The sequence below is a fragment of the Oncorhynchus kisutch genome, linkage group LG19 (genome assembly GCF_002021735.2).
Source record: "Oncorhynchus kisutch isolate 150728-3 linkage group LG19, Okis_V2, whole genome shotgun sequence".
Taxonomy (NCBI): Eukaryota; Metazoa; Chordata; class Actinopteri; order Salmoniformes; family Salmonidae; genus Oncorhynchus; species Oncorhynchus kisutch.
In genome coordinates, this window is record NC_034192.2 from 44,659,281 (window position 1) to 44,685,082 (window position 25,802).

Here is a 25,802-nt window from a genome sequence, read left to right on the forward strand (position 1 = left end):
GGGCAAGATGAATGACTGGCGCTCCAAGAAAATGATTTCGTAGTTTGTTCCAAATGCTAAAAACCAGCCATACCTCCAGGCTATGGCTACCTAGCTACATAAACTGTGACATGTGTTATTTTTTGAGTTCAAGCCTAAATTATGATAGTCTGGACTTCTGGTGTTCTGGCTCCATGTCTTATGAGGCGGATGAAGAGGAATTGACAAATTACTGAAATAAAAGTAAATGAGTGTAAATCATAAAGATACTGTATGTTGAAACGGATTCTTAAAAACAATGAACCTCCTTCATTCCATCGGCATACAGGTAAACCACAGCAGCCTAAGCTTGGATATCCACTGCAAAGGCATGGTACAACGACATTTAGGTAGAAAGTAAGACTCAACATGGGGTACTCATTGTTCAACTCCAGCGAAGCCATGATTAGAGCTGGGCGATATGAACAAAAATCCATATCGCGATTAATTACCTGAATTGATGCACTAACAATAAATAGATCGACAACTTTATAACAATGTTTCACCAGTTTTTTTTTATTATCCTTTAAACTAATAATACTACTTTGATTGTTGTAGCCATCAATTGTCCCATTAACAATCACCCATATTAGCAAACTTATTTCATTTCAAACTTCACATTTTTCTAGTATAGGCTACTTATCGTAATGAACGATATCAGCAAAATGCCTGCGATAAGTGATCGGTATGGTGGGTGTCGATCGTTTTCGGATTATCATCCCAGCTCTAGCCATGATCCTTTCAGGCCATCTGCCAAGAGTCCAATAAGGATAATGGATAGATCTGTGTAAGCCCTGGACTGACAGTAAAGTCCCTATGCTGAAAACGATGCAAACACCCTGTAATGCAAATGAAAGCCACAGCAAATCCTGCCCGTTTACATGTGTTACCTTCTGAAGTTGATTAAGTGAACACTTGAGGAAAAAAAGGGCAACTTTTTACCAGCTTGGATCAAGAGACTCTCTTAGCAGAGATGTTGGAAAATCAAATGAAAAATAAACAGAAATGCCACTTTTTATAAATAGATCAGAGGCAACATTATCATCACGAGGATAATTTCCATAGAAAATAAACGCTGTGTCTATAAAAGGTCCTACTATTAATGAGGAAGTAACCAGGGTCTCAAAACAGCAAAATACATCAGATTCAAACACGGAACACTAATGAGTGATAGTGTAACATTCTCTCAGTTATACACACCAAATGGGGACTGAAGATACGAGGGGCCAAAAAACACAAGGGGTTGTGGAAGGGGGGCACATTCCCTTATCGTGACAATGCTGGAGTTATGGTATTTTCTTATGGGCTCTGGGACTATGTGCTGTTAAGATGACCCCTATAAAGAGAGAGGGATGCCCACTTTGTTCTCCCCTGGGGCCTGCCAGTCGTGCCCCCCAGCGGAAAGGGGCCCCATCATTTATTATTGGTTCCACTCTTGTTAAGGAAATACTTTCTCAATAGCCCTCTGGGCTTGTATATTTGTACGGCCTTTATTTTCTTCCTTGATTCAACCCACCTTTTCTTCTATGTATTTGCTGTATAAACACCAGCTCAGTCCTGAGCTTCCACCCAGGGTTGAAAAACATTTTAAAAATGACTTTTCTTCCCATTGAAGACATTGTTTATTTGCCCTGGCGATCTGGTTGGGATAAGAGTATTTTGGGGGTACCTATGAGTAGGCGAGAGCTGAATTGAAGCATACAATCTGACCTGGTTACCATTACATAACAGGCAGTGCAACATAACAGCCAATAAAACATCACAGGCAGTACAACAGAAAAGGCCGTACAACATGTTGTACTGCCTGTTACATTGTACTGCCCGTTATGTTCTGTGTACTGCCTGTTCTGTTATACAGCCTGTTATGTTGTAATGCCTCGTATGCTGTGTTTTATTGCCTGTTACGTTGTACTGAATATTGTTTTACCGCCTGTAATGTTGTACTGCCTGTTATGTTATACTGCCTGTTATGTTGTACTGCCTGTTATGTTATACTGCCTGTTATGTTATGTTGTGCTGCCTGTTCTGTTGTACTGCCAGTTATGCTCTGTTATACTGACTGTTATGTTGTGCAGCCTGTTATGTTATGTTGTACTGCCTGTTACATTGTACTGCCTGTTATGTTGTGTTGTACTGGCTGTAATGTTATGTTGTACTGCCTGTTATGTTATGTTGTACTGCCTGTTAAATTGTACTGCCTGTTATGTTGTGTTGTACTGGCTGTAATGTTATGTTGTACTGCCTGTTATGTTATGTTGTACTGCCTGTTATGCTGTGCTGCCTGTTATGTTGTACTGCCTGTTATGTTGTACTGACTGTAATGTTGTACTGCCTGTTATGTTATTTTGTTCTGCCATTATGGTCTGTTGTACTGCCTGTTATGTTGTACTGCCTGTTACATTGTACAGCCTGTTATATTCTGTTATACTGCCTGTTATGTTGTGTTGTACTGCCTGTTACATTGTACAGCCTGTTATATTCTGTTGTACTGCCTGTTATGTTGTGTTGCACTGCCTATAACTGGGAATATGAGCTGTGTCGTGTCTTTGGCTATGCCGGATTAAGTGATATGATATTCTGTTCTATAAAATAATTTCTCTGTAATTAATATTACCTGATTAGGCTAATCAGGTAAATGTAATTAATTAGAAAGTCAGGGGGACCACGAAATAATGTTTTTGGAGCTGTGATCTTCAGAATAAACTCTTAAAGACCTAGTAATCTTTTACATCAATAGCAGTCAATACTTAATCGTCACCTTATTTAGTCTCATCTGAAAGTTGTAAATTCTTGGTTATCTTCACGAACCCTCGCTAACTGGTTGCATCAGCAATACAAAATTTGGTTTAATTATTTATTTACTAAATACCTAAATAATCACACAGGTTTACATCTACACAGAATGGATCATACATTGATTACAAATTATGTCATAAAGGAAAACGTCCCTTGCAGACAGAACAGATATGACAGCTATTTACACAAAGAAGGGGGGTTGGGTTTTAGTGAAAGAGCGGGAAGACTGATGAGCAAAAAGGTTTTGTGTCTCTATCGAGACGTAGGCAGCTATGCTATCATAAATACAGTATCTTATGTATTCTAAATAACCGCCCATTTGAAAAAGGAAAATGGAATAATTATTTACTCTGAGCTGCGCTTCGGTAGATTGGTCGTAGATAGGAGCATGGATCTCTGGTCCTCTGGAGAATGTCTAGTGGTGAACTTGGGCGTGGTAGAATGGATACTCTGGCACATAGCCTGTAGCTTCACGGTTTGTTTTGTAGTGTTTATTGTTTTGTTCGGCGTCTTTTCTAAATCACCACGCTGCACCTTGGTCCAGTTCCTTCAACAGCCGTGACACAACGCATATTTTCAACTGGTTGGATTACTGAAATGTGGTTCCGTTGTAATGCAACAAAATAGAAAAAATGCCAAGGGGGATGAATACTTTTGCAAGGCACTGTATTGAATATAGGCTTGTCTCCCACATGAATCTTCTCCTCGTGCCAGACTGGGTTCAAGTGCCTTCTGTTTCATTTATCTGTATATGTTATGTGTGTACGTACTATTATGTATACATTTTTACCTTACATTTTTTTTCACTCTTTATACGATGGAACAGTGGAAGAAGAATTGTCACTGAATTACCACAGTGAATTATTGTAATGTTTGTTTATGTCAATTCATCCCATAAGGGATGGGTTGCCAATTGGCGATTTGACATGAAAATAAAATCATATTAATTACCATTGCAAAAAACATTTCATGTTTAGCACACAGGGAAACCAGTGACCTAAAGTTTAAAGTGGAACTGACAGCATTTTAACTACTTTTTAACTACTTTTTAATGATATCAGTCAAAAATATCAAATTCCTTTATAAAAGGTTTTTAAAATACATTCCATGACATACACTAAGGCATTGTTGGCGGACAGGATTGGGTAGGTTCATTTCTAATTGTATTCCGTTACAGGTACTACGTAGTTACCGCTCCAAAATTGTAATCAGTAACGTAACTTTTGGATTACCCAAACTCAGTAACGTAATTTGATTACATTCCGTTACTTTTAAATTACTTTCCCCTTAAGAGGCATTAGAAGAAGACAAAAATGTATGTTACCAATTGAATGACATCTATTACAGGATAAATCAATCTTAAAGTTTACATAACTGGCCATATATGAATGTTACATTTTAACCCATCGCTTTCTACTACTTATAATAATATGATTAAATTATATCTTTACATTAAAAAACGAATTCCAGTAATTCCAATAAATGTTATGCCCCTCGATCTTCAAGAATAGAACTTGGAAATATGGAAATATAGATTAGCCAAATTGTTTAACCTGAGAATGACTGCAAAATTAAGGACTTATTAGCCAGCCCTACTCTGTTGTTTATGATTTTGTTGTCATGGAGGACTGATTGAGCTCACTGATTTGAGTTGAAAAATAAATACTATGCTCAAGGAATGGCATGCTTTGAGCACTACTGAAATATGCTACTCAAATCAAATCATGAGCCCCAAACAAACAATACAGTTAGATTAATGGATAAGAATAAGAGATACAAGTAGCAAGTAATTAAAGAGTAGCAGTAAAATAACAATAGTGAGACTATATACAGGGAGGTATCGAATCAGAGTCAATGTGTGGGGGCACCGGTTAGCAGTCCGAGACCGAGCAGTTGCCATACCAGACAGTGATGCAACCAGTCAGGATGCTCTCAATGGTGCAGCTGTATAACCTTTTGAGGATCTGAGGACCAATGCCAAATCTTTTCAGTCTCCTGAGGGGGAATAGTTTTTGTCATGCCCTCTTCATGACTGTCTAGGTGTGCTTGGACCATGTTAGTTTGTTGGTGATGTGGACACCAAGGAACTTGAAGCTCTCAACCTGCTCCACTGCAGCCCCGTCGATGATAATTGGGGCGCGCACGGTCCTCTTTTTCCTGTAGTCCACAATCATCTCCTTCGTCTTGATCACGTTGAGGGAGAGGTTGTTGTCCTGGCACCACACGGCCTGGTCTCTGAACGCCTCCCTATAGGCTGTCTCGTCATTGTCAGTGATCAGGCCTACCACTGATGTGTCATCTGTAAATTTAATTATGGTGTTGGAGTCGTGCCTGGCCGTGCAGTCATGAGTGAACAGGGAGTACAGGAGGGGACTGAGCACGCACCCCTGAGGGGCCCCTGTGTTGAAGATCAGCATGGCTGATGTGTTGTTACCTACCCTTACCACCTGGCGGCGGCCCGTCAGGAAGTCCAGGATCCAGTTGCAGAGGGTGATGTTTAGTCCCAGGGTCCTTAGCTTATTGATGAGCTTTGAGGGCACTATGGTGTTGAACGCTGAGCTGTAGACCATGAATAGCATTCTCACATAGGTGTTCCTTTTGTCCAGGTGGGAAAGGGCAGTGTGGAGTGCAATAGAGATTGCATCATCTGTGGATCTGTTGGGGAAGTATACAAATTGGAGTGGGTCTAGGGTTTCAGGCATGATGGTGTTGATGTGAGCTATGACCAGCTTTTCAAAGCACTTCATGGCTACAGACCTGAGTGCTATGGGTCGGTAGTCATTTAGGCAGGTTACCTTAGTGTTCTTGGGCACAGGCACTATGATGGTCTGATTAAAGCATGTTGGTATTACAGACTCGGACAGGCAGGGGTTGAAAATGTCAGTGAAGACACTTGCCAGTTGGTCAGTGCATGCTCGCAGTACACGTCCTGGTAATCCATCTGTTCCTGCGGCCTTGTGAATGTTGACCTGTTTAAAGGTCTTACTCACATCAGCTGCGGAGAGCGTGATCACACAGTCTTCTGGAACAGCTGGTGCTCTCATGCATGTTTCAGTGTTATTTGCCTCAAAGCGAGCATATGGTATGCTCGTGTAACTGGGCAGCTCTCGGCTGTGCTTCCCTTTGTAGTCTGTAATAGTTTGCAAGCCCTGCCACATCTGACGAGCGTCAGAGCCGGTGTAGTATGATTCAATCGTAGTCCTGTATTGGCGCTTTGCCTGTTTGATGGTTCATCGGAGAGTATAGCAGGATTCATTATAAGCTTCCGGGTTAGAGTCCCGCTCCTTGAAAGTGGCAGCTCTAGCCTTTAGCTCAGTGTGGATGCTGCCTGTAATCCATAGCTTCTGGTTGGGGTATGTACGTATGGTCACTGTGAGGCCGACGTCATCGATGCACTTATTGATGAAGCCAATAACTGATGTGGTGTACTCCTCAATGCCATCGGAGGAATCCCGGAACATATTCCAGTCTGTGCTAGCAAAGCAGTCCTGTAGCTTAGCATCTGCTTCATCTGACCATTTTGTTATTGATATGGTCACTGGTGCTTCCTGCTTGAATTTTTGCTTGTAAGCAGGAATCAGGAGGATAGAATTATGGTAAGAATTGCCAAATGGAGGGCGAGGGAGAGCTTTGTATGCGTCATGTGAAAAATGACTGCCATATTCTGCATTTGCTATAGGCCTATTGTTAACCTTTTTGTTGGTGACTTGTGGATATCTTGATAATATGCAGCTTTTTAAAGGGCAAATCCGCAGGTGAAAAAAATAACAAAATGGTGCTCTGCCTCTGTTTTGGTAAAAAGCTGAGGGATGGGCCTGGAGAAATGTAATCACTCTCAGATAAATAGACAGAGCTATGGATGCAAGGATTGACAATCCATGATATCAAAATTGTTGTTTTAACCATGTTATGAGGATATACAGAGGTTGTTTACATTTACAATGTTTACAAACACTGGAGAAAAACAAGCTTATATTTTGGGTTCTTATGGAGTGCGACAGTTGAACTAAGCTCATGAGGCTGAAGACATCAAAACTATTAAATAACACACATGAAATTATGTAGAAACCAAGAAAGTGTTAAATATATTTTATATTTGAGATTCTTCAAATAGCCACTCTTTGCCTTGATGACAGCTTTGCACACTCTTGGCATTATCTCAACAAGGTTCATGATTTAGTCACCGGGGATGCATTTCAATTAACACATGTTCCTTCTTAAAAGTTCATTTGTGGAATTTTTTTCATTCTTAATGCATTTGAGCCAATCAGTTGTGTTGTGACAAGGTAGGGATGGTATACAGAAGATACCCCTATTTGATAAAGGCCAAGTCCATATTATGACAAGAACAGCTGAAATAAGCAAAGAGAAACGACAGTCCAACATTACTTTTAGGTCAGTCAACCCGGAAAATTTCAAGAACTTTGAAAGTTTTTTCCAGTGCAGTCGCAAAAACCATCAAGTGCTATGATGAAACTGGCTCTCATGAGGACCGCCACAGGAAAGGAAGACCCAGAGTTACCTCTCCTGCAGAGGGCAAGTTCATTAGAGTTACCAGCCTCAGAAATTGCAGCCCAAATAAATGCTTTACAGAGTTCAAGTAACAGACACATTTCAACATCAACTGTTCAGATGAGACTGCGTGAATCAGGCCTTCATGTTCGAAATGCTGCAAGGAACCACTACTAAAGGACACCAATATAAATAAACTTGCTTGGCCCAAGGAACACGAGCAATAGACATCAGACAGGTCCTGTCCTTTGGTTTGATGAATCCAAATGAGATATTTTTGGTTCCATCTGCCGTGTCTTTGTGAGACGCAGAGTAGGTGAACGGATGATCTCCACGTGTGTGGCTCCCACCGTGAAGCAGGGAGGAGATGTGATGGTGCTTTTCTGGTGACAGTTGGTCATTTCTTTCGAATTCAAAGCACACTTAATCGGCATGGCTACCACAGCATTCTGCAGCAATACGCCATCCCATCTGGTTTGTGCTTAGTGGGACTATCATTTGTTTTTCAACAGGACCATGCCCAACACACCTCCAGGCTATATAAGGGCTATTTGACAAAGAAGGAGAGTGATGGAATGCTGCATCAGATGACCTGGCTTCCACAATCACCTGACGTCAACCAAATTGAGATGGTTTGGGATGAGTTGGACCGCAGAGTGAAGGGAAAGCCACCAACATGTGCTCAGCCTGTGGGAACTCCTTAAAGACTGTTGGAAAAATCATTCCAGGTGAAGCTTGTTGAGAGAATGCCAAGAGTGTGCAAAGCTGTTAAGGCAAAGGGTGGCTACTTTGAAGAATTTAAAATATTTTTTGATTTGTTAACACCTTTTTGGTTACTACATGATTCCATGTGTTATTTCATAGTTTTGAAATAATGTAGAAAATAGTGAAACTAAAGAAAAACTCTTGAATGAGTAGGTGTGTCCAAACTTTTGACTGGTACTGTAGCTAGTTAGCAAGCTAGCCAACTTTAACCAGTTAGCTTGGGTACTTGGTTGAGACAAGCAGGCATTGGCAGGCAAGCTGCAGAAAGATGAGGAGGATAAAATTCCACATCGTTTATCATTGCAATTTTGACGGTCAACTAGCTGAAAAAGTTTGAGTGTTTATCTAATGTTCCTTCATTAGATTTGAGCTCATCTTGCTCTGTCTGGCATTAGTTGTTTATCTTGTTGTTGATGTGCATAACTGAGTTAGAGAGAGCTTACCTTTTCATGGTTGTTTGATCAATAGGACTGTAAAGTTCTCAAAATGTAGGTCTCCAGTGGTGTTTACATATCTGCAGAAATCCATTCAGGTGTATTTTGTGGTTTTTATCAAATGCGTTCTAATGATCTAATGTCGCGCTTTCACAACTGCCTGTAAACACACAGTAAAGTTCAAAGTGAATGATGGCAGGCCGGTGTGGCAAATGGCTTGTTTGTATAAAGGCCTACTGTAGCTCTGATTGACTATAGCGCAGCGGTCTGTGTAGACTCCGGTCCTTGACAATACAGATGTTTTTATTTGGTTTTATTTCCTGCAGTGTCTATTAATTGTCCAAATGCACGGCTGCTATATTGCTATAGAATTTTCACAAAAGCCGTAGTATACATAATTCCCAAACTTTCTAAGAATTTATGAAAAAAAATGAACATATCTACATGGTCAATGTCAGAAAATGGGCATATTCTTCCTGGCCAAAATGCTGTCACACACAAGATATTTTCAAAGAGATGGCTAACAAAAACAAGCATGCTGCAATAAAAACACAGTTCCACTAACCAGCTTATTTTAATTTGAAATTGAACTTCTTGTGTAAAGTTATTATTGAAAAGGCAGAAGCTAACAAGTTAGCAACAACATCCTCTTCGATAACACCTGATGCAAACTAGCCCACAACAAAAGCTAGGTAGCTAGAACGTGGGAATACTACTGCTTGCTATTGAGCAGTGACCTGTTGGTTTTCAAGAAGGCAGAAGTTTCCATAAAGAGCAGGCAGTACTACATACATAACAGGCAGTACAATATAACAGGCAGTACAATATAACAGGCAGTACATGACCAGTGAGATACAATGAACTCTGTTTACCAAAGAAAATAGCCTTGCTAAAACGCTAACATGCTAAGCTGCATAGCTAGGGAATGCTAAAAACAACAACATAGGGTTAGCAGCTCAACACGAATGAACATTAAATTGAGTTTGTGTACAAAAGTAACATTCTAAACCAACAGAATTCCAACTCAATTCAATAATAAAAATGCCACGGATATTTTGTTAAAAAAGTATCTGTGAACAGAAAAATCCATGTCCATGCTATCAGGGATCATTGGGACATCCATACCCCATTGAAATTAACATGTTAAGAAAAGGGTTCATGTAGGGATAGGTAAGGTTAGGGTAGGGAGATCGCAAGGATTCGGGAATAGCACTGAACTGTTAACAAGGCCACACTTCATATTAACTCCTCCTACACATTTACTGGATTGGTTGAACAATGCAGAAGAGATTCTCCCCCGACAGTTTTTCTTCTTCTTGTCAAGACCAGTATGTGGGGAATCTAGTTTCAGACCAGTATGTAGGGGATCTAGTTTCAGGAGTTTATTTTACTCCTGCTACGTTGGGTTATATTATTTATGCAAGCTCTGCTAAATTCAAAAGACATAACGATTTGCATTGAAGTTAGAAATAATACACCAGCATAGTGATAATTAATAATACATTTGGTACTACAGTAATTAAATCATTGAGACCCCTAAAGTGACCGGATTGACCCAGTCCACTAAAGAGAATTTCTTCTGAATCAAAATAACATTGACCCCTGTGAAAGTCATCAGTGACTCGGTGTCATACCTCTGGTCTGGTAGAGCAAATAAACGCTTGTTCTTAGTGTACCCTGCTGAAGCCAATTTGATTGGAATAAGAATGGAATTAATAAAAATCTTGCCAAGCGGTCTTGTATTTGGAAAATGTTAAACGTTTTGTGTGCGTGTGTATTATATTCCTACTGTGTAAGAATACTTCCCAACATTTTCCCTCAAAAGACAGAATTTGTGAGAAGAATAAAGGGAGAGAGAGGCCCTACAGTCCATCTCTTGTCGCACATATTCTGACATCTGAGTTTCTCTTCTTCCACTCCTTTTCAACACATGTACAGAAATAAGGTTCAGAGGTCGACCATCAGGACCTAGCATTCCCATGTGGTAGAGGAGATAGGTGGTTGGCTGTCACACGGGGATGGTAGGGGGCTTGGGGGGAGGGTATAAGTCTTATAGGTCCAGTCCTCAGAGGCAGAGGACATGATTGAGCGCCGCAGTCTTGAGAAAATAAAGGCCCCTCAGACCCTGGGGCCGGCTTCCTCCCTGCTCGCCATGTTTCACGTCCACACAATTAAACAAGTCATCCTGGCCGCTGCAGCCTTCTCCTACACCTTTTCCTTGTGTGTGTGTGTGTGTGTGTGAGTGTCATGCAGAGAACCATCCCATTTGTTTATCCATACCAGAGGTAGAGCAGCTTTGGTGGGTCAGTAATCCGACTCTGTTGTCATATCATGTGCAATAGAGGTGGGCACTGAGAAGAGTGGATGTCAATTTCTGTTAGCTTCCTCTCTAACTCAATGCCTGCTTTTCCTCTCAAGTAGCAGTTCCTAAAATAACCCAGCCAGTCCCAACACTACAAGTGTGTGTATTTGGTCATGAGATTAATATGAATTGCATGATAGGGCAGGAGATCAGGACTTAGTGTAATGGCATAACATGAACAATGTCAACATGAACCATTGGGATTTGGAAAGGGCTCCCTATCTTATGTGTGACCATGTGTGTGTTTAAATTCAACAGGAGATCACTGGCTGTGGCTAATCTTATCCATTATTAGCTGCGTTTTTTATCTTTATGGCTGAGCTAACAAGCCTCTGATACCATTAATAGCAAAGAAAGTTCACATGTGAGGTTAAGCATGAAGACAAATGGGACAAGGATCACAGGGCATAACTCTTGCTCTGTTAAATGTAGTTATGATGGTGAGGAGAGGCACTTAAGAGGGGGAAATGACACACACCGAACACACTCACATTCCACAGACACTGTTGACACTGTGTTCACGGAGAGTGAAAAAGAAAGGAAGGTGATGTCAAGCAACATTTATTTTTATTGTTATGGTTTAAACTTGACTAAGTTCCTCCAGGTTATGAGCAGAGAATGAGAAAATAAGTCAGGGACTGCACACAAGCTCCCTGCTGTAGTCGACCAGGTACATAGGAGCTGCAGAATGTCAACTTCACCAACCATTTGCAAAGCTAATATACCAGTTCCCAAGTATACATGAACGGTGTGACTGACTTGACTGCCAGTTCTGTGTAAAACCCACAACCGTAAAGCAAATGAAAGGTGACCTGCCATGACCAGTTAAGGCTATCTTATTGGATATTGAGAGCTGTCCAACAACTTGTGAACAGTGAAAGGTCAGGGGTTAACAGCGTGTAATGAGCTCGTGTTGGAGTGAGGGGTGATGGGCATTGGGAGGTAAATGATTCTACAGAGCAGCCACACACTGAGGTGGTCTAGAGAGTGTGTGTGTGTGTGTGTGTGTCTCATATCAGTGAGTTACCTCCAGACACTGTAGCCACAACAGATAGAGACCACTTAGGGACATTTCAGAGTCTCTTCACAGACACTGAAGAGACTCCCCCAATGTTAGACAATTCCATCTTTCTAATAGGACAGGGGTCACCTGCCAGTGACCTGTTATCAATGGCCTGGCTCGCCCTCCAGAAGTTGTTAATCTGTCATGATACGTTTACATCTGCTTAAATGGTTGTGTGGAGGTTAGCTTCATGGGATCTCTAATGGATAATTTGGGTCTGTTGTGTTTTGGCGTCACGTCAAATCCATATGGGGGATATCAATCGCCGAAAGCCGGTTGTTTGGCCTGGTCTGGATCGGTTCCTCTCACAGGTAGCACATTCTCCTCTTCCACCAAACTTCTGGGAATAGAAGAGAGGAATGGGAAGAGGAAAAGGAAGACAACTGTAAGATGGTCTGCTGAATACATACACAGTACAGTGTCCTACACTTCAGACCTGACATGGCTAGCCTCCATAGAAACATGGCTAGCCTCTATTGAAACATGGCTAGCCTCTATAGAAACATGGCTAGCCTCTATAGAAACATGTCTAGCCTCTATAGAAACATGTCTAGCCTCTATAGAAACATGTCTAGCCTCTATAGAAACATGTCTAGCCTCTATAGAAACATGTCTAGCCTCCATAGAAACACGTCTAGCCTCCATAGAAACACGTCTAGCCTCCATAGAAACTAGTGGCGGTCAGTGCTGTTTATGATGAGAGAAGATTATTATTTATTTGTTTCATGAGCATGGCCTTATTTCTATTACAGCATATTATATGGTTGTCATTCATATTTCATTCACCCAGTTCAAAGTAACATCGATAGGTTTAGGCTACTACATGATACTCAAATTTTCCCTACATCCATCATGGTGTTGCTACAACCTAGCCTATGAATGAAAGTTGACAACATAGGTGCATATCAATCAATCAATCCAATTTAATTATAAAGCCCTTCTGACATCAGCTGATGTAACAAAGTGCTGTACAGAAACCCAGCCTAAAACCCCAAACAGCAAGCAATGCAGGTGTAGAAGCATGGTGGCTAGGAAAAATTCCCTAGAAAGGCCAGAACCTAGGAAGAAACCTTAGAGAGGAACCAGGCTATGAGGGGTTGCCAGTCCTCTTCTGGCTGTGCCAGGTGGAGATTATAACAGAATATGGCCAAGATGTTAAAATGTTCATAGATGACCAGCAAGGTCAAATAATAATAATCACAGTGGTTGTCGAGGGTGCAACAGGTCAGCACCTCAGAAGTAAATGTCAGTTGGCTTTTCATAGCTAATCATTCAGAGTATCTCTACCACTCCTGCTGTCTCTAGAGAGCTGAAAACAGCAGGTCCGGGACAGGCAGCACATCCGGGTGAACAGGTCAGGGTTCCATAGCCGCAGGCAGAACAGTTGAAACTGGAGCAGAAGCACGGCCAGGTGGACTGGGAACAGAAAGGAGTCATTATGCCAGGTAGTCCTGAGGCATGGTCCTAGGGCTCAGGTCCTCTGAGAGAGAGAAAGAAAGAGAGAGCATACTTATATTCACACGGGACACCAGATAAGACAGGAGAAATACTCCAGATATAGCAGACTGACTCTAGCCCCCCGACACATAAACTACAGTATGTCGGGAGACATTGTGGCCCCGAAAAAGACGATACCCCCGGACAGGGCCAAACAGGCAGGATATAACCCCACCCACTTTGCCAAGCACAGCCCCCACACCACTAGAGGGATATCTTCAACCACCAACTTACCATCCTGAGACAAGGCCGAGTATAGCCCACAAAGATCTCCGCCACGGCACAACCCAAGGAGGGGGCGCCAACCCGGACAGGAAGATCCCGTCAGTGACTCAACCCACTCAAGTGACGCACCCATCCCAGGGACAGCATGGAAGAGCACCAGTTAGCCAGTGACTCAGTCCCTGTAATAGGGTTAGAGGCAGAGAATCCCAGTGGAGAAAGGGGAACCGGCCAGGCAGAGACAGCAAGGGTGGTTCGTTGCTCCAGTGCCTTTTCGTTCACCTTCACACTCCTGGGCCAGACTACACTCAATCATAGACCTACTGAAGAGATGAGTCTTCAATAAAGACTTAAAGATTGAGACCGAGTCTTTGTCTCTCACATGGATAGACAGACCATTCCATAAAAATGGATCTCTATAGGGGAAAGCCCTGCCTCCAGCTGTTTGCTTAGAAATTCTAAGGACAGTAAGGAGGCCTGTGTCTTGTGACCGTAGCGTATGTATAGGTATGTACGGTAGGACCAAATCGGTAAGATACGTAGGAGCAAGCCCATGTAATGCTTTCTAGGTTAGCAGTAAAACCTTGAAATCAGCCCTAGCCTTAACAGGAAGCCAGTGTAGAGAGGCTAGCACTGGAGTAATATGATCACATTTTTTGGTTCTAGTCACGATTCTAGCAGCCGTGTTTAGCACTAACTGAGTTTATTTAGTGCTTTATCCAGGTAGCCGGAAAGTAGAGCATTGTAGTAGTCTAACCTAGAAGTGACAAAAGCATGGATTATTTTTTCTGCATCATTGTTGGACAGAAAGTTTCAGATTTTTGCAATGTTAAGTAGATGGAAAAAAGCTGTCCTTGAAACAGTCTGGATATGTTCATCAAAAGAGAGATCAGGGTCCAGAGTAACGCAGAGGTCCTTCACGGTTTTATTTGAGATGACTGAACAACCATCAAGATTAATTGTCTGATCCAACAGAAGATATCTCTGTTTCTTGGGACCTAGAACAAGCATCTCTGTTTTGTCCGAGTTTAAAAGTAGAACCTTTGCCACCATCCACTTGCTTATGTCTGAAACACAGGCTTCCAGTTAGGGCAATTTTGGGGCTTCACCATGTTTCATCGAAATGTACAGCTGTGTGTCATCCGCATAGCAGTGAAAGTTAACATTATGTTTCCGAATGACATCACCAAGAGGTAAAATATGTAGTGAAAACAATAGTGGTCCTGAAACGGAGCCTTGTGGAATACCGAAGTTTACAGTTGATTTGTCAGAGGACAAACCATCCACAGAGACAAACTGATATCTTTCCGACAGATAAGATCTAAACCAGGCCAGAACTTGTCCGTGTAGACCAATTTGTGTTTCCAATCTCTCCAAAAGAATGTGGTGATCGATGGTATCAAAAGCAGCACTAAGGTCTATTAGCATGAGGACAGATGCAGAGCCTCGGTCTGACGCCATTAAAAGGTCATTTACCACCTTCACAAGTGCAATCTCAGTGCTATGATGGGGTCTAAAACCAGACTGAAGCGTCGAGAGACAAATTTGAGGTGACAGACAGTGACACATGGACAGACAGTGACACATTCCTGCATCTAGCTTATCATTAGTCCAACAGTTCCAAACGAGAGTTTCGATTGGACAAATGCAGGTATTTTTATCCCTGTTTCGGTTGCTTCCGTTTAAGAAAAGTATTTCAACAGAATCTGTGGAATTAATACACCCTTGATCACATGTAAACACCATGTTGTATTCCTTCTCGCCTCTATGCACTCTCCTCCTCTCAACTTTTCCCCTCGTTTGTGGACTTCAATGCACAGCACATCAGTTGTATGTGACCAGGCAAAAAAAAAACTTTCCAAGCCAAACCATGTCATAAACGCTACACACAACATCGTTGTCACCATATTAGCTAAAGTAACGTCCTAGTCAACATAGCTAATATAACTAATGTGTTAGTAAACCTGCTACAATCATGCAGTCACATTACAGTGTTAAGTCAGTAAGAAGTTACACCGGTGGCAATAAATTCATAAAACCAGAAGCTTACCTTGACTTGGAAGAGTTCCAGTGATGTGTTGGAAAGTCATAGCCAGCTAGCTAACATAGCATCCATCTGTTTGAGCAGGGTGCTTCAGTAGGCTAAACTAGCCAGCTGCATTTGCAAGCTAAGTAAGTGAAATATTTTTGAAGAAATGAATTTGTTGAAAACTTTTCAACTGTCTTTCTCTTTGAGTCACTCACCACATTCTATGTTCTGCAGTGCTAGCTAGCTGTAGCTTGTGCTTTCAGTACTAGATTAATTCTCTGATCCTTTGATTGGGTGGACAACATGTTAGTTCCTGCTGCAAGAGCTCTGATAGGTTGGAGAACGTCCAACGGAAGTTGTCATAATTACTGTGTAAGTCTATGTAAGGAGGTGGGAACCATGAGCCTCCTAGGTTTTGTGTTGAAGTCAATGTACCAAGAGGAGGACGGAAGCTAGCTGTCCTCCAGCTACACCATGGTGCTCCCCAACAGAGTGCTGTTGAGGCTACTGTAGACCTTCATTGCAAAACATTGTGTTTTAATCAATAAGATTAATTGATATGCCAGCAGCATACCACCCTGCATACCACTGATGGCTTGCTTCTGAAGCTAATCAGGGTTGGTCCTGGTCAGTCCCTGGATGGGAGACCAGATGCTGCTGGAAGTGGTGTTGGAGGGCCAGTAGGAGGCACTCTTTGCTCTGGTCTAAAAAAAATATCCCAAATGCCACAGGGCAGTGATTGGGGACACCACCCTGTGTAATGTGCCGTCTTTCGGATGGGACGTTAAATGGGTGTCCTGACTCTCTGAGGTCATTAAAGATCCCATGGCACTTATCGTAAGAGTAGGGGTGTTAACACCGGTGTCCTGCCTAAATTCCCAATCTGGTCCTCAAACCATCATGGTCACCTAATAATCCCCAGTTTACAATTGGCTCATTCATCCCCCTCCTCTCCCCTGTAACTATTTCCCAGGTTGTTGCTGTTACTGAGAACGTGTTCTCAGTCAAAATAAGGCTGAACGTGATGGTGAGCATCCCCCCCCCCCCACCCCAACTGCTCGGGTGGCAGGGCCAGCAAATGCTGCCCAAAGGTAGATTAAAATATTACAATTGAGAGTGCGTTAATAAGTACAAATTCACAGCGCCGACTCGTCCAAGTAGGAGAGGAAAGGCTGCCAGATTTGATCAAATGTTGATAATTTATTGTTCAGAATATATCTAATTCTTTCTAAGTGTACAGTGTTTGCCAATTCACTGAGCCATAATTTGGTAGAGGGCGCTTCCCTCCTTTTCCAAAACAACAAGATTAGTTTTTTTGCCGAAATGAGACCGTAAGAGATTAGTTGTTTTTGGGGGTTGGTTAATCCGTTTAGGGACTCAGATACTCCCAGGATTATCAGAAGCGGGTCTGGATCTATTGAAGTCTCCAAAACTTCAGAGAGGATCCCAAAAATTCCACACCAATAACCATGCAAGCTAGAGCATAGGGCAAAGCAGTGGAGTAGTGTACCCTGCGCAGCCTGACATTTATCACATGTAGGGGATGTGTCAGGAAATATCCTATGCAGTTTAGTTTTGGAATAGTGTAATCTGTGTAATACCTTGAATTGTATGAGACGATGTCTGGAATTAATGGAGCATGTGTGGATATACTCCAAGCTCTCTTCCCAGTCTGCCACCGAAATGTCAGTCCCTAGTTCTTCCTCCCATTTTGCCTCGATGGCATCTGTAGAAGGTGTGCTAACAGATTGAAAAGCATCATATAGACGCGATATCAGTTTATCTGAGGTGGGGCATATTTTTATGCATCCGTCAAACATGGAAGGTTTAGCATTCCCAAATGTTGGGAGGTGTTTTCTAACGTAGTCTCTAATTTGTAGGTATCTGAAAAAATTACTTCTGGGAAGATTATACATTTCCCTCAGCAACTCAAAGGAAGCAAAGGTCCCTTCTATGTATAAATTCCCTATGGTACTTATCCCCAACTCTCCCCATCGCTCAAAGGTGTTATCAAGGTTAGAGGGGGCAAAGGAGGGATTCCTGGTGACAGGGAGCATGAATGACATTGGTCTAAACTCAAAGTGGACTTTAATTTGCTTCCAGATTCAGACTGTGCTATGTATAATAGGATTGTTACAATAAAGTGACATCTCCAGATTGACAGGTGACAAAATCACAGCGCCAATAGAGAAGGGGTGACACTCCTCACGCTCCATACTAAGCCAGCTGGATGACGGAAGTGCGTCATCCAGCAGAAATGTAACAACGCGGAGGTTAGCGGCCCACTAATAAAATATAACATTTGGGAGTTGACAATCCTCCTTCCATCTTGGATTTACAGAGGTGTTTTTTTAACCTATCCTGTGTGTTTTATAATCCCAGATGAATGGATTGATAATTGAGCCCAGTTGTTTATGAAAGGATTTAGGTATGAATACTGGGATGTTCTGATATATGTAGAGCAGTTGTGGGAGGAAGACCATTTTAATGGCATTAATTCTTCCGAGCAGAGAAATTGGGAGAGTTCTCCAAAATAGTATGTTTGCCTTGAGTTTTTGTATCAGAGAGGAGAAATTCTCTTTAAATAGTAAGGAGTATTGTTTGGTAACTACAATTCCTAGATAGGTAAATTTTTCTGAAGAAAAATGGGAGATGTTCTAGCCAGTAGGTGTTTTGCGACCGTATGGGCATTAATTCACTCTTGTTCCAATTTATTCTGTATCCCGAGAAGGTACCAAACAAATTGATCACATCAAGAATAGCTGGGATACTAGCCAAGGGTTCTGTTACATAGAGGAGGATGTCATCTTCGTAAAGGGAAATCTTATTTAGAGTATCTTTAGTATTATAGCCGTGTATTGCTGCATGAGATCTAATCGTCTGAGCGAGCGGTTCGATAATTAGGGCGAAGAGCATAGGCGACAGCGCACAACCCTGCCTACTCCCCCTGTAAAGGTTAAATCGGGGCGACAATGATTGGTTAGTGAGTATTCTGGCACAGGGGTTCCTATATAAAAGCTGGATCTAATTTATGAACCCATCTCCAATATTACATTTCTGTAGGACCTTGTATAGATAGGGCCACTCAACTTGGTGAAAGGCCTTTTCGGCGTCAAGAGATATGACGGCAAGGTCCACGTTGGGTAACCTCTGAGAATACATAATATTGAAGAGGTGCCTGAGATTGAAGAATGAGTTTCTGTTAGGGATAAAGCCGGTCTGATCCGAATGGACCAATTTGCCAATTAAAGTGCTAAGCCTGTTAGCCAGAGTTTTTGCTAAAATCTTTTGGTCTGTATTAAGGAGAGATATTGGTCTGTATGACCCTACCTCTTCTGGATCTTTACCCTTCTTATGTATAACTGTAATGAATGCTTCATCCAAAGTAGAAGGGAGAGCTCCATCCTCATTGGCCTGAACCAACATTTTGTGCAGGTAGGGAGAGAGCATGTTGCTGAATGTTTTATAGAATTCACCAGGGTATCCATCTGGGTCCGGGGTCTTGCCACTCTTTAGAGATTTAATTGTTTCTCGAATTTCATCAAGAGATATTTCCTTATTCAGGAAGTTAGAATCTTCCTGGTTCAGGGCAGGAAGATTACAGTCCTCCAAAAATGTTTGCATAATTAAGGGTTTAGGATCTGCTTTAGATGTATATAGAGTCCCATAAAACTGCCGGAATCTGTCATTGATGTCTTTGGGGGAAGAGAGTAATTCCCCAGATGCAGATTTAACTTTATGAATCATTCGGTCACTCACATTTTTTCGAAGTTGTCTGGCGAGTAATGTGTGGTTTGTCACCAAACTCAAAATATTTTTGCTTGGCATATAGAAAAGATTTAGCAATTTTAGCTGAGAGAATCTGATTTTATTCCAATTTTAAAGAGGTCATTTTTTTATGTTTCTCCATAGATGGATGGCTAGCATTCTCCCTATCCAGTAAGTGAATTTGTCCCTCCAGTTCTTCCAGTTTTCCTCTGTTTGCCTACTCCTGGCAGCCTGAAAGGAGATGATACAGCCTCTCAGATAAGCCTTCAGTGTTTCCCACAATAATGCTGGGGAGGTCTCTGTGTTGTCGTTGGTATCAAAGAAAAATGTAATTTGGTCTTTAAGATATTCACAGAATGTTGGTTCTGTGGGGAGCTGAGGATTCAAACTCCAGACCCTCTCGTTTGGTACAATGTCACCCAATCTCAGGGAGAAGGTGAGTGGACTGTGGTCAGAGATTATAATATCATGATACCTCACATTACAGGTATAGGGGAGTAGCCTAGCATCCAACAAAAAGTAGTCAATTCGAGTGTAAACCTTGTGAACATGAGAGTAAAAGGAGTATTCCCTACCCGTAGGGTTAGCCATCCTCCATATATCAAATAAGTTTGAATTTTTCATGTAGGTATTCAAGAATTTGCTTGAATAGGAGGTAGGGGTTCGCCGGGTAGAGGATCTATCCAAATATTGGTCTAGCACACAGTTAAGGTCCCCTCCAATGACCAGGTTAGTATGGGAGATATCTGGAATCAGGGCAAGGACTCTTTTGAAAAAAGAGGGGTTATCAATGTTTGGCCCATAGATATTTAGTAGAGTTACTGAGGTAGAGTGGATTTCTCCTATTACGATCACATACCGACCCTCTTTATCCGCAATAGTGGTTTTATGTAGAAAGGGAATTCCTTTCCGTACCAGAATCGCTGTGCCTCTCGTTTTGGCAGAGAAGTGATACACTTGCCCCACCCACCTACACTTAAGTCTGCTATGAGAGTTATTCTTCAGATGGGTTTCTTGCAAAAATATAACATCAGACAAGAGTGCTTTCAAGTGGGCTAGCACCTTGCCTCTCTTAATTGGATCGTTTAAACCCTTGACATTCTAGGAAGTGAATGTAAGCCCCGCCCTCCTCTCGTTTGTAGTTCCTATGGTGGCCTGCATAACATGTAACTTGATAAAAAGGTAAGAAAGCGCACCAAACCATCACGATCAGGTAGCACCTACACCCGAGCAGTGTCCAACCAACCCCTCCCCCCTGCAAGCACCTTTACTTCCCACCCTGTTCCCCTAATTTCCCCAACACTTACCCCCCCCCCCCCCCCCCATCAACCCACATTTAACAGGCATGCACAAACAGGAGAGAAAAAAAAGGAAAAATAAAAATAATAAACACATAGTCTGGCCGATGCCAAAGAAGCACGGCGCGACCTCGAACAAGAGGTAAAACAAAAATAAAATCCCAACTATACGTTCACCTCTCACTATCCTAGAACTATATTTATATATTTATATATATTGGATGTGGATGTATATACATTATTTTTTTATATATATATATGATTTTTTTGTGTATGTATGTATGTATGTATGTATGTATGTATGTATGTGTATATGTATGTATGTATGTGTATATGTATGTATGTATGTGTATATGTATGTATGTATGTATGTGTATATGTATGTATGTGTATATGTATGTATGTATGTGTATATGTATGTATGTATGTGTATATGTATGTATGTATGTGTATGTATGTATGTATGTATGTATGTATGTATGTATGTATGTATGTATGTATGTATGTATGTATGTATGTATGTATGTATGTATGTATGTATGTATGTATGTATGTATGTATGTATGTATGTATGTATGTATGTATGTATGTATGTATGTGTATATGTATGTATGTGTATATGTATGTATGTATGTATGTGTATATGTATGTATGTATGTATGTATGTATGTATGTATGTATGTATGTATGTATGTATGTATGTATGTATGTATGTATGTATGTGTATGTATGTATGTATGTATGTATGTATGTATGTATGTATGTATGTATGTATGTATGTGTATATATGTATGTGTATATGTATGTATGTGTGTGTATATGTATGTGTATATGTATGTATGTATGTATGTATGTATGTATGTATGTATGTATGTATGTATGTATGTATGTATGTATGTATGTATGTATGTATGTATGTATGTATGTATGTATGTATGTATGTATGTATGTATGTATGTGTATATGTATGTGTGTATGTATGTGTAGGTATATATATATGTATGTGTGTATGTATGTGTAGGTATATATATGTATGTATATATATATGTATGTGTGTATGTATGTGTAGGTATATATATATATATATGTATGTGTGTATGTATGTGTAGGTATATATATGTATATGTATATGTATATGTATGTATATATATATATATATATATATATATATATATATATGTATGTGTGTATGTATGTGTAGGTATATATATATATATATATATATGTATGTGTGTATGTATGTGTAGGTATATATATGTATGTATGTATGTATGTATGTGTATATGTATGTGTATGTATGTATATGTATATGTATGTATATATATATATATATATATATATATATATATATATATATATGTATGTATATGTATATATATATATGTATGTATATGTATATATATATATATCTACACATACATACATATATATACCTACACATACATACACACATACGTATACACATACATACACATACATACACATACATATACACATACATACACACATACATACATACACAAAAAAATCATATATATATTTAAAAAATATGTATATACATCCATATGCACATATACACATACAAACATTCATACCCCAGAATAACAATCTACACTGATTTAAAATATACACATACATAATACTAAAATGCTAAGAGAAAATAGTAATAAAGTACAAATAGTAATTATATGTACGCACACCTACACAGACATAAGCACTGCAGAGGGCTGGTGGGACTCTAGTCGGGAGAGCGGCTCACGGCTAGACAAAGGCAGAACGGCACAAAACATCAACTTGCTAACCAGGTGTCTGCGTCTGCCGCTTCCCAACCATCACCCCCAGTCCCCTGCAAGCAATAAATAAAATGGTAGTAAGAATAATGTAAGGATTGTCAAATAAATAACGATACAAAACAAAAATGGGGGAATATAAGTATATCCATCCGAAGGTGTCAGTGATCAAACCTGGAAGTAAAAATACGCATCGCTCTGAGCACAGCCGGGATGAAATTGAATTTAACATTAAATGAGAGCTCTGACCGCCATCCATTGGTCGGCTCAGCGTCTTCCTTGTTCGGTAGCCTTTGTTGAGCCCGTTTAATACGGTTTCACCCAATATGGTATAGTATGGATTCGAGTCCATAAGCAGGCCCTAACACACAATGACAAGGCACTCTAACCTGTACGGGGGATTGGTGTATATCCCCGGATAAACTTCTCTGCATCCAAAACCGAGGAGAGCCAAATCTTCTCACCGGAAGGCTGGGTAATTCTTAGTCTTGCAGGGAAGAGGAAGGCTGGGCGAAGATGGAGTTTGTAGAGTTTGGTCATGACATCTCTGTGGTCGGCGCGCTGCTTTGCCACATCGGGCGCATAATCCTCATATACACGGAATGGGTACCCTTTATGTGACAGGTTGCCCCTCATTCGAGCTTCACGCAGGATAAGATCCTTGGTCTTGAAACTGTGACAACAGATGATTACTGGGCGAGGACGTTGGCCCGGTCCAGGCACTGGGACAAGGGAGCGATGTGCACGGTCCAGCTGGGGATCCGAATCCAAAACATCCAATCCCATTGCATCCTTCAATAGCTTGGCGAAGAAGTCGGTGGGGCGAGAGCCCGCCTCTACCCCCTCTGCCAGACCAACAACGCAAAGGTTATTACGTCTGGATCGGCCCTACAGGTCCACCACTTTCACAGAAAGCCTCTGCACACTATCCTGCAATGACGTGCATAGCTTCTCTAACTCGTCGATCCTACCAGCGTTGAATTCAGAAGCCTTCTCAAGGTCCACAATAGTCTGGCCATGCGAAGCGACCGTTCGAATGATGCTCTCGATTTTGGTGTCCAGTTCAGCAATAGTGGCCTTAAGATCCTCAGCTATAGCAACACGTAGCTCCCCCAAAGCCCAGGTAAGTTCTGTAAGTGTCACGTTGTTGCAAGTGCCTCCCGCCATGTCTGTCTCGTTGTTTAGTGGGGAGTAGGCCTGTGGATGCTGTGGATTTATTGTCCTTTGGTCACTTATTACTTGCCATTTTCATATAAAAAGTTACAATCTTGTATTAGAAAGAAACGTTTGTTGCAAAAAGTGCCATAAAGTAGGTTAAATTAGATTATTTCGCAAAAAAGTTGCAGGAGCCTCTCACGCACAGCCGTTCACTCCAACATGCTAGCTCCGCCCGCTCGGTGTACATTTAACAGGTGTCATTAGACTCTATACATTTTACAGGTGACACTAGTGTCATTAGACTCTATACATTTTACAGGTGGCGCTAGTGTCCTGCAGCGCAGAGAGAAGAAAACATCTCAGATTTTCATTTCTTATTCATGGTTTTAATCATGGATGACAAAACAGCCCTGTAAAAAAGTTAGGCAACTTGGCCCCCAGACTGTCTGCCTGTGCCTTGACTAAATTTTTGTGTGTGCGTGTGTGTTAATTAAAATGTGTGTGTGTGCGTCTTGAGTCTGTGTGTGTGTATGTCTTTGGAACAGTCTGTTGGGGGACCAGTATTTAAAGAAGGCTACATTGGTAAGGCTGACTATGTTACTGGGCTGCTGACATTAACAGGCTGGATAATAAAGTGGCTAAAAGTGGAAAGTAAAGTGGATAAACAATTGTCCCAACAGTGTGAGGTCCCCCTGTCCATTCTAATGAGGCATTGTGTAAGGCTGCCTCTTCCTGAGCCACGAGGATGTGTTCAGAGCAGCAGGGGGGTGAGCGAAGGGTTGTCCAAAGGTAGGGGTCAGGAAGGGCAAAGTGCATCCTTCTACATACCAGGATGCCAGATGGTTGAGCGAGCGAGCAGGCAGGCAGGCAGACAGACAGACAGAGACTGACACAGACAGGGACACAGAGACGGACACAGACAGGGACACAGACAGGGACACAGACAGGGACACAGAGACGGAGACAGACAGGGACACAGACAGGGAGACAGAGCCGGACACACAGACGGACACAGAGACGGACACAGACAGGGAGACAGAGACGGACACACAGACGGACACAGAGACGGACACAGACAGGGACACAGACAGGGACACACAGACGGACACAGAGACGGACACAGACAGGGACACAGAGACGGACACACAGACGGACACAGAGACGGACACAAGACAAAAACAGGAGGTCAGTAAGACAGAAACACAAAAACGTCTTCATGGACACCGGACAGGAAATTGCATCATGTTTTCTCGGACTGTCGTAGGGCCTGTTTCCTGTGACCCCGGATGACCTTGGATGTCAGGCCTTTGTCCTCAGGAATGTCTTAATATGGATATTATGGATATGGGGATTCCCAGGTGACATTCTGCCACCCATACTACTCACACGTTCACAATGTAGGGCTACACAAATATTGTGAAGAAAATTTAAAATATTAGGTCAACATCATGTCATCTGAAGATGCTATTGTCATTGTAAAACTACAGAGAATATTATATTAAGGTTAGTCATGGTCTTTCCAAGTGTGCTTTTTCATGTATTTTGGGTACTTCAGTTTCCTTCCTGAACAAGCCCATAAGTAAATGATGCAGGATCTCTCCATCTTTTTCACTACTACAGAGGCCTTGATGATCACACTGTACGTTATCTGTTGTTGTGCATGGGGCCCTGTCGGTGAAACACATCAGTGCAAGGTCTCACCCGTAGGCAGCGATCTCGATGTCTGGGGCGATCGTCTGACCCAGCAGCCCCTCGTACCCCCCACACTGCTCCCTCATCTGGACCGGCAGGCCATGCTGCTGCTCCTGCCTCTCCTCAATACGACACTGAGAAGAAACAGACAGATAAAGGGCCATGTTCTAATAACCACACTACCACTTATTATAAAGCCATGTACACTATCTATGTATTTTACGCATTCTAAGTGGTATGATAGTGTGGTTATTGGAATACAGCCATTGGGTATATGGGATGGGTGGATGGAGGTAGAAGTTATTGGAATAGAGCAGAGAGAATAAAGTAGATGTCACGGGTCAAAATTTTGATTGATGACCCTATGTGAACTCTATGTGAACCCTATGTAGTGATGA

The 25,802-nt window shown here is 41.6% G+C and overlaps 1 long non-coding RNA gene across 1 annotated transcript; it reads right to left on the minus strand.

Moving 5' to 3' along the window:
• Window positions 1-11,437: 11,437 nt before the first annotated feature.
• Window positions 11,438-25,534, minus strand: LOC109864406 (uncharacterized). Its single transcript, XR_004204165.1, has 2 exons — window positions 25,414-25,534; window positions 11,438-12,290 (listed from the first exon to the last, which is right to left on the minus strand). It is a non-coding gene; the product is annotated as an uncharacterized LOC109864406 (long non-coding RNA).
• Window positions 25,535-25,802: the final 268 nt, after the last annotated feature.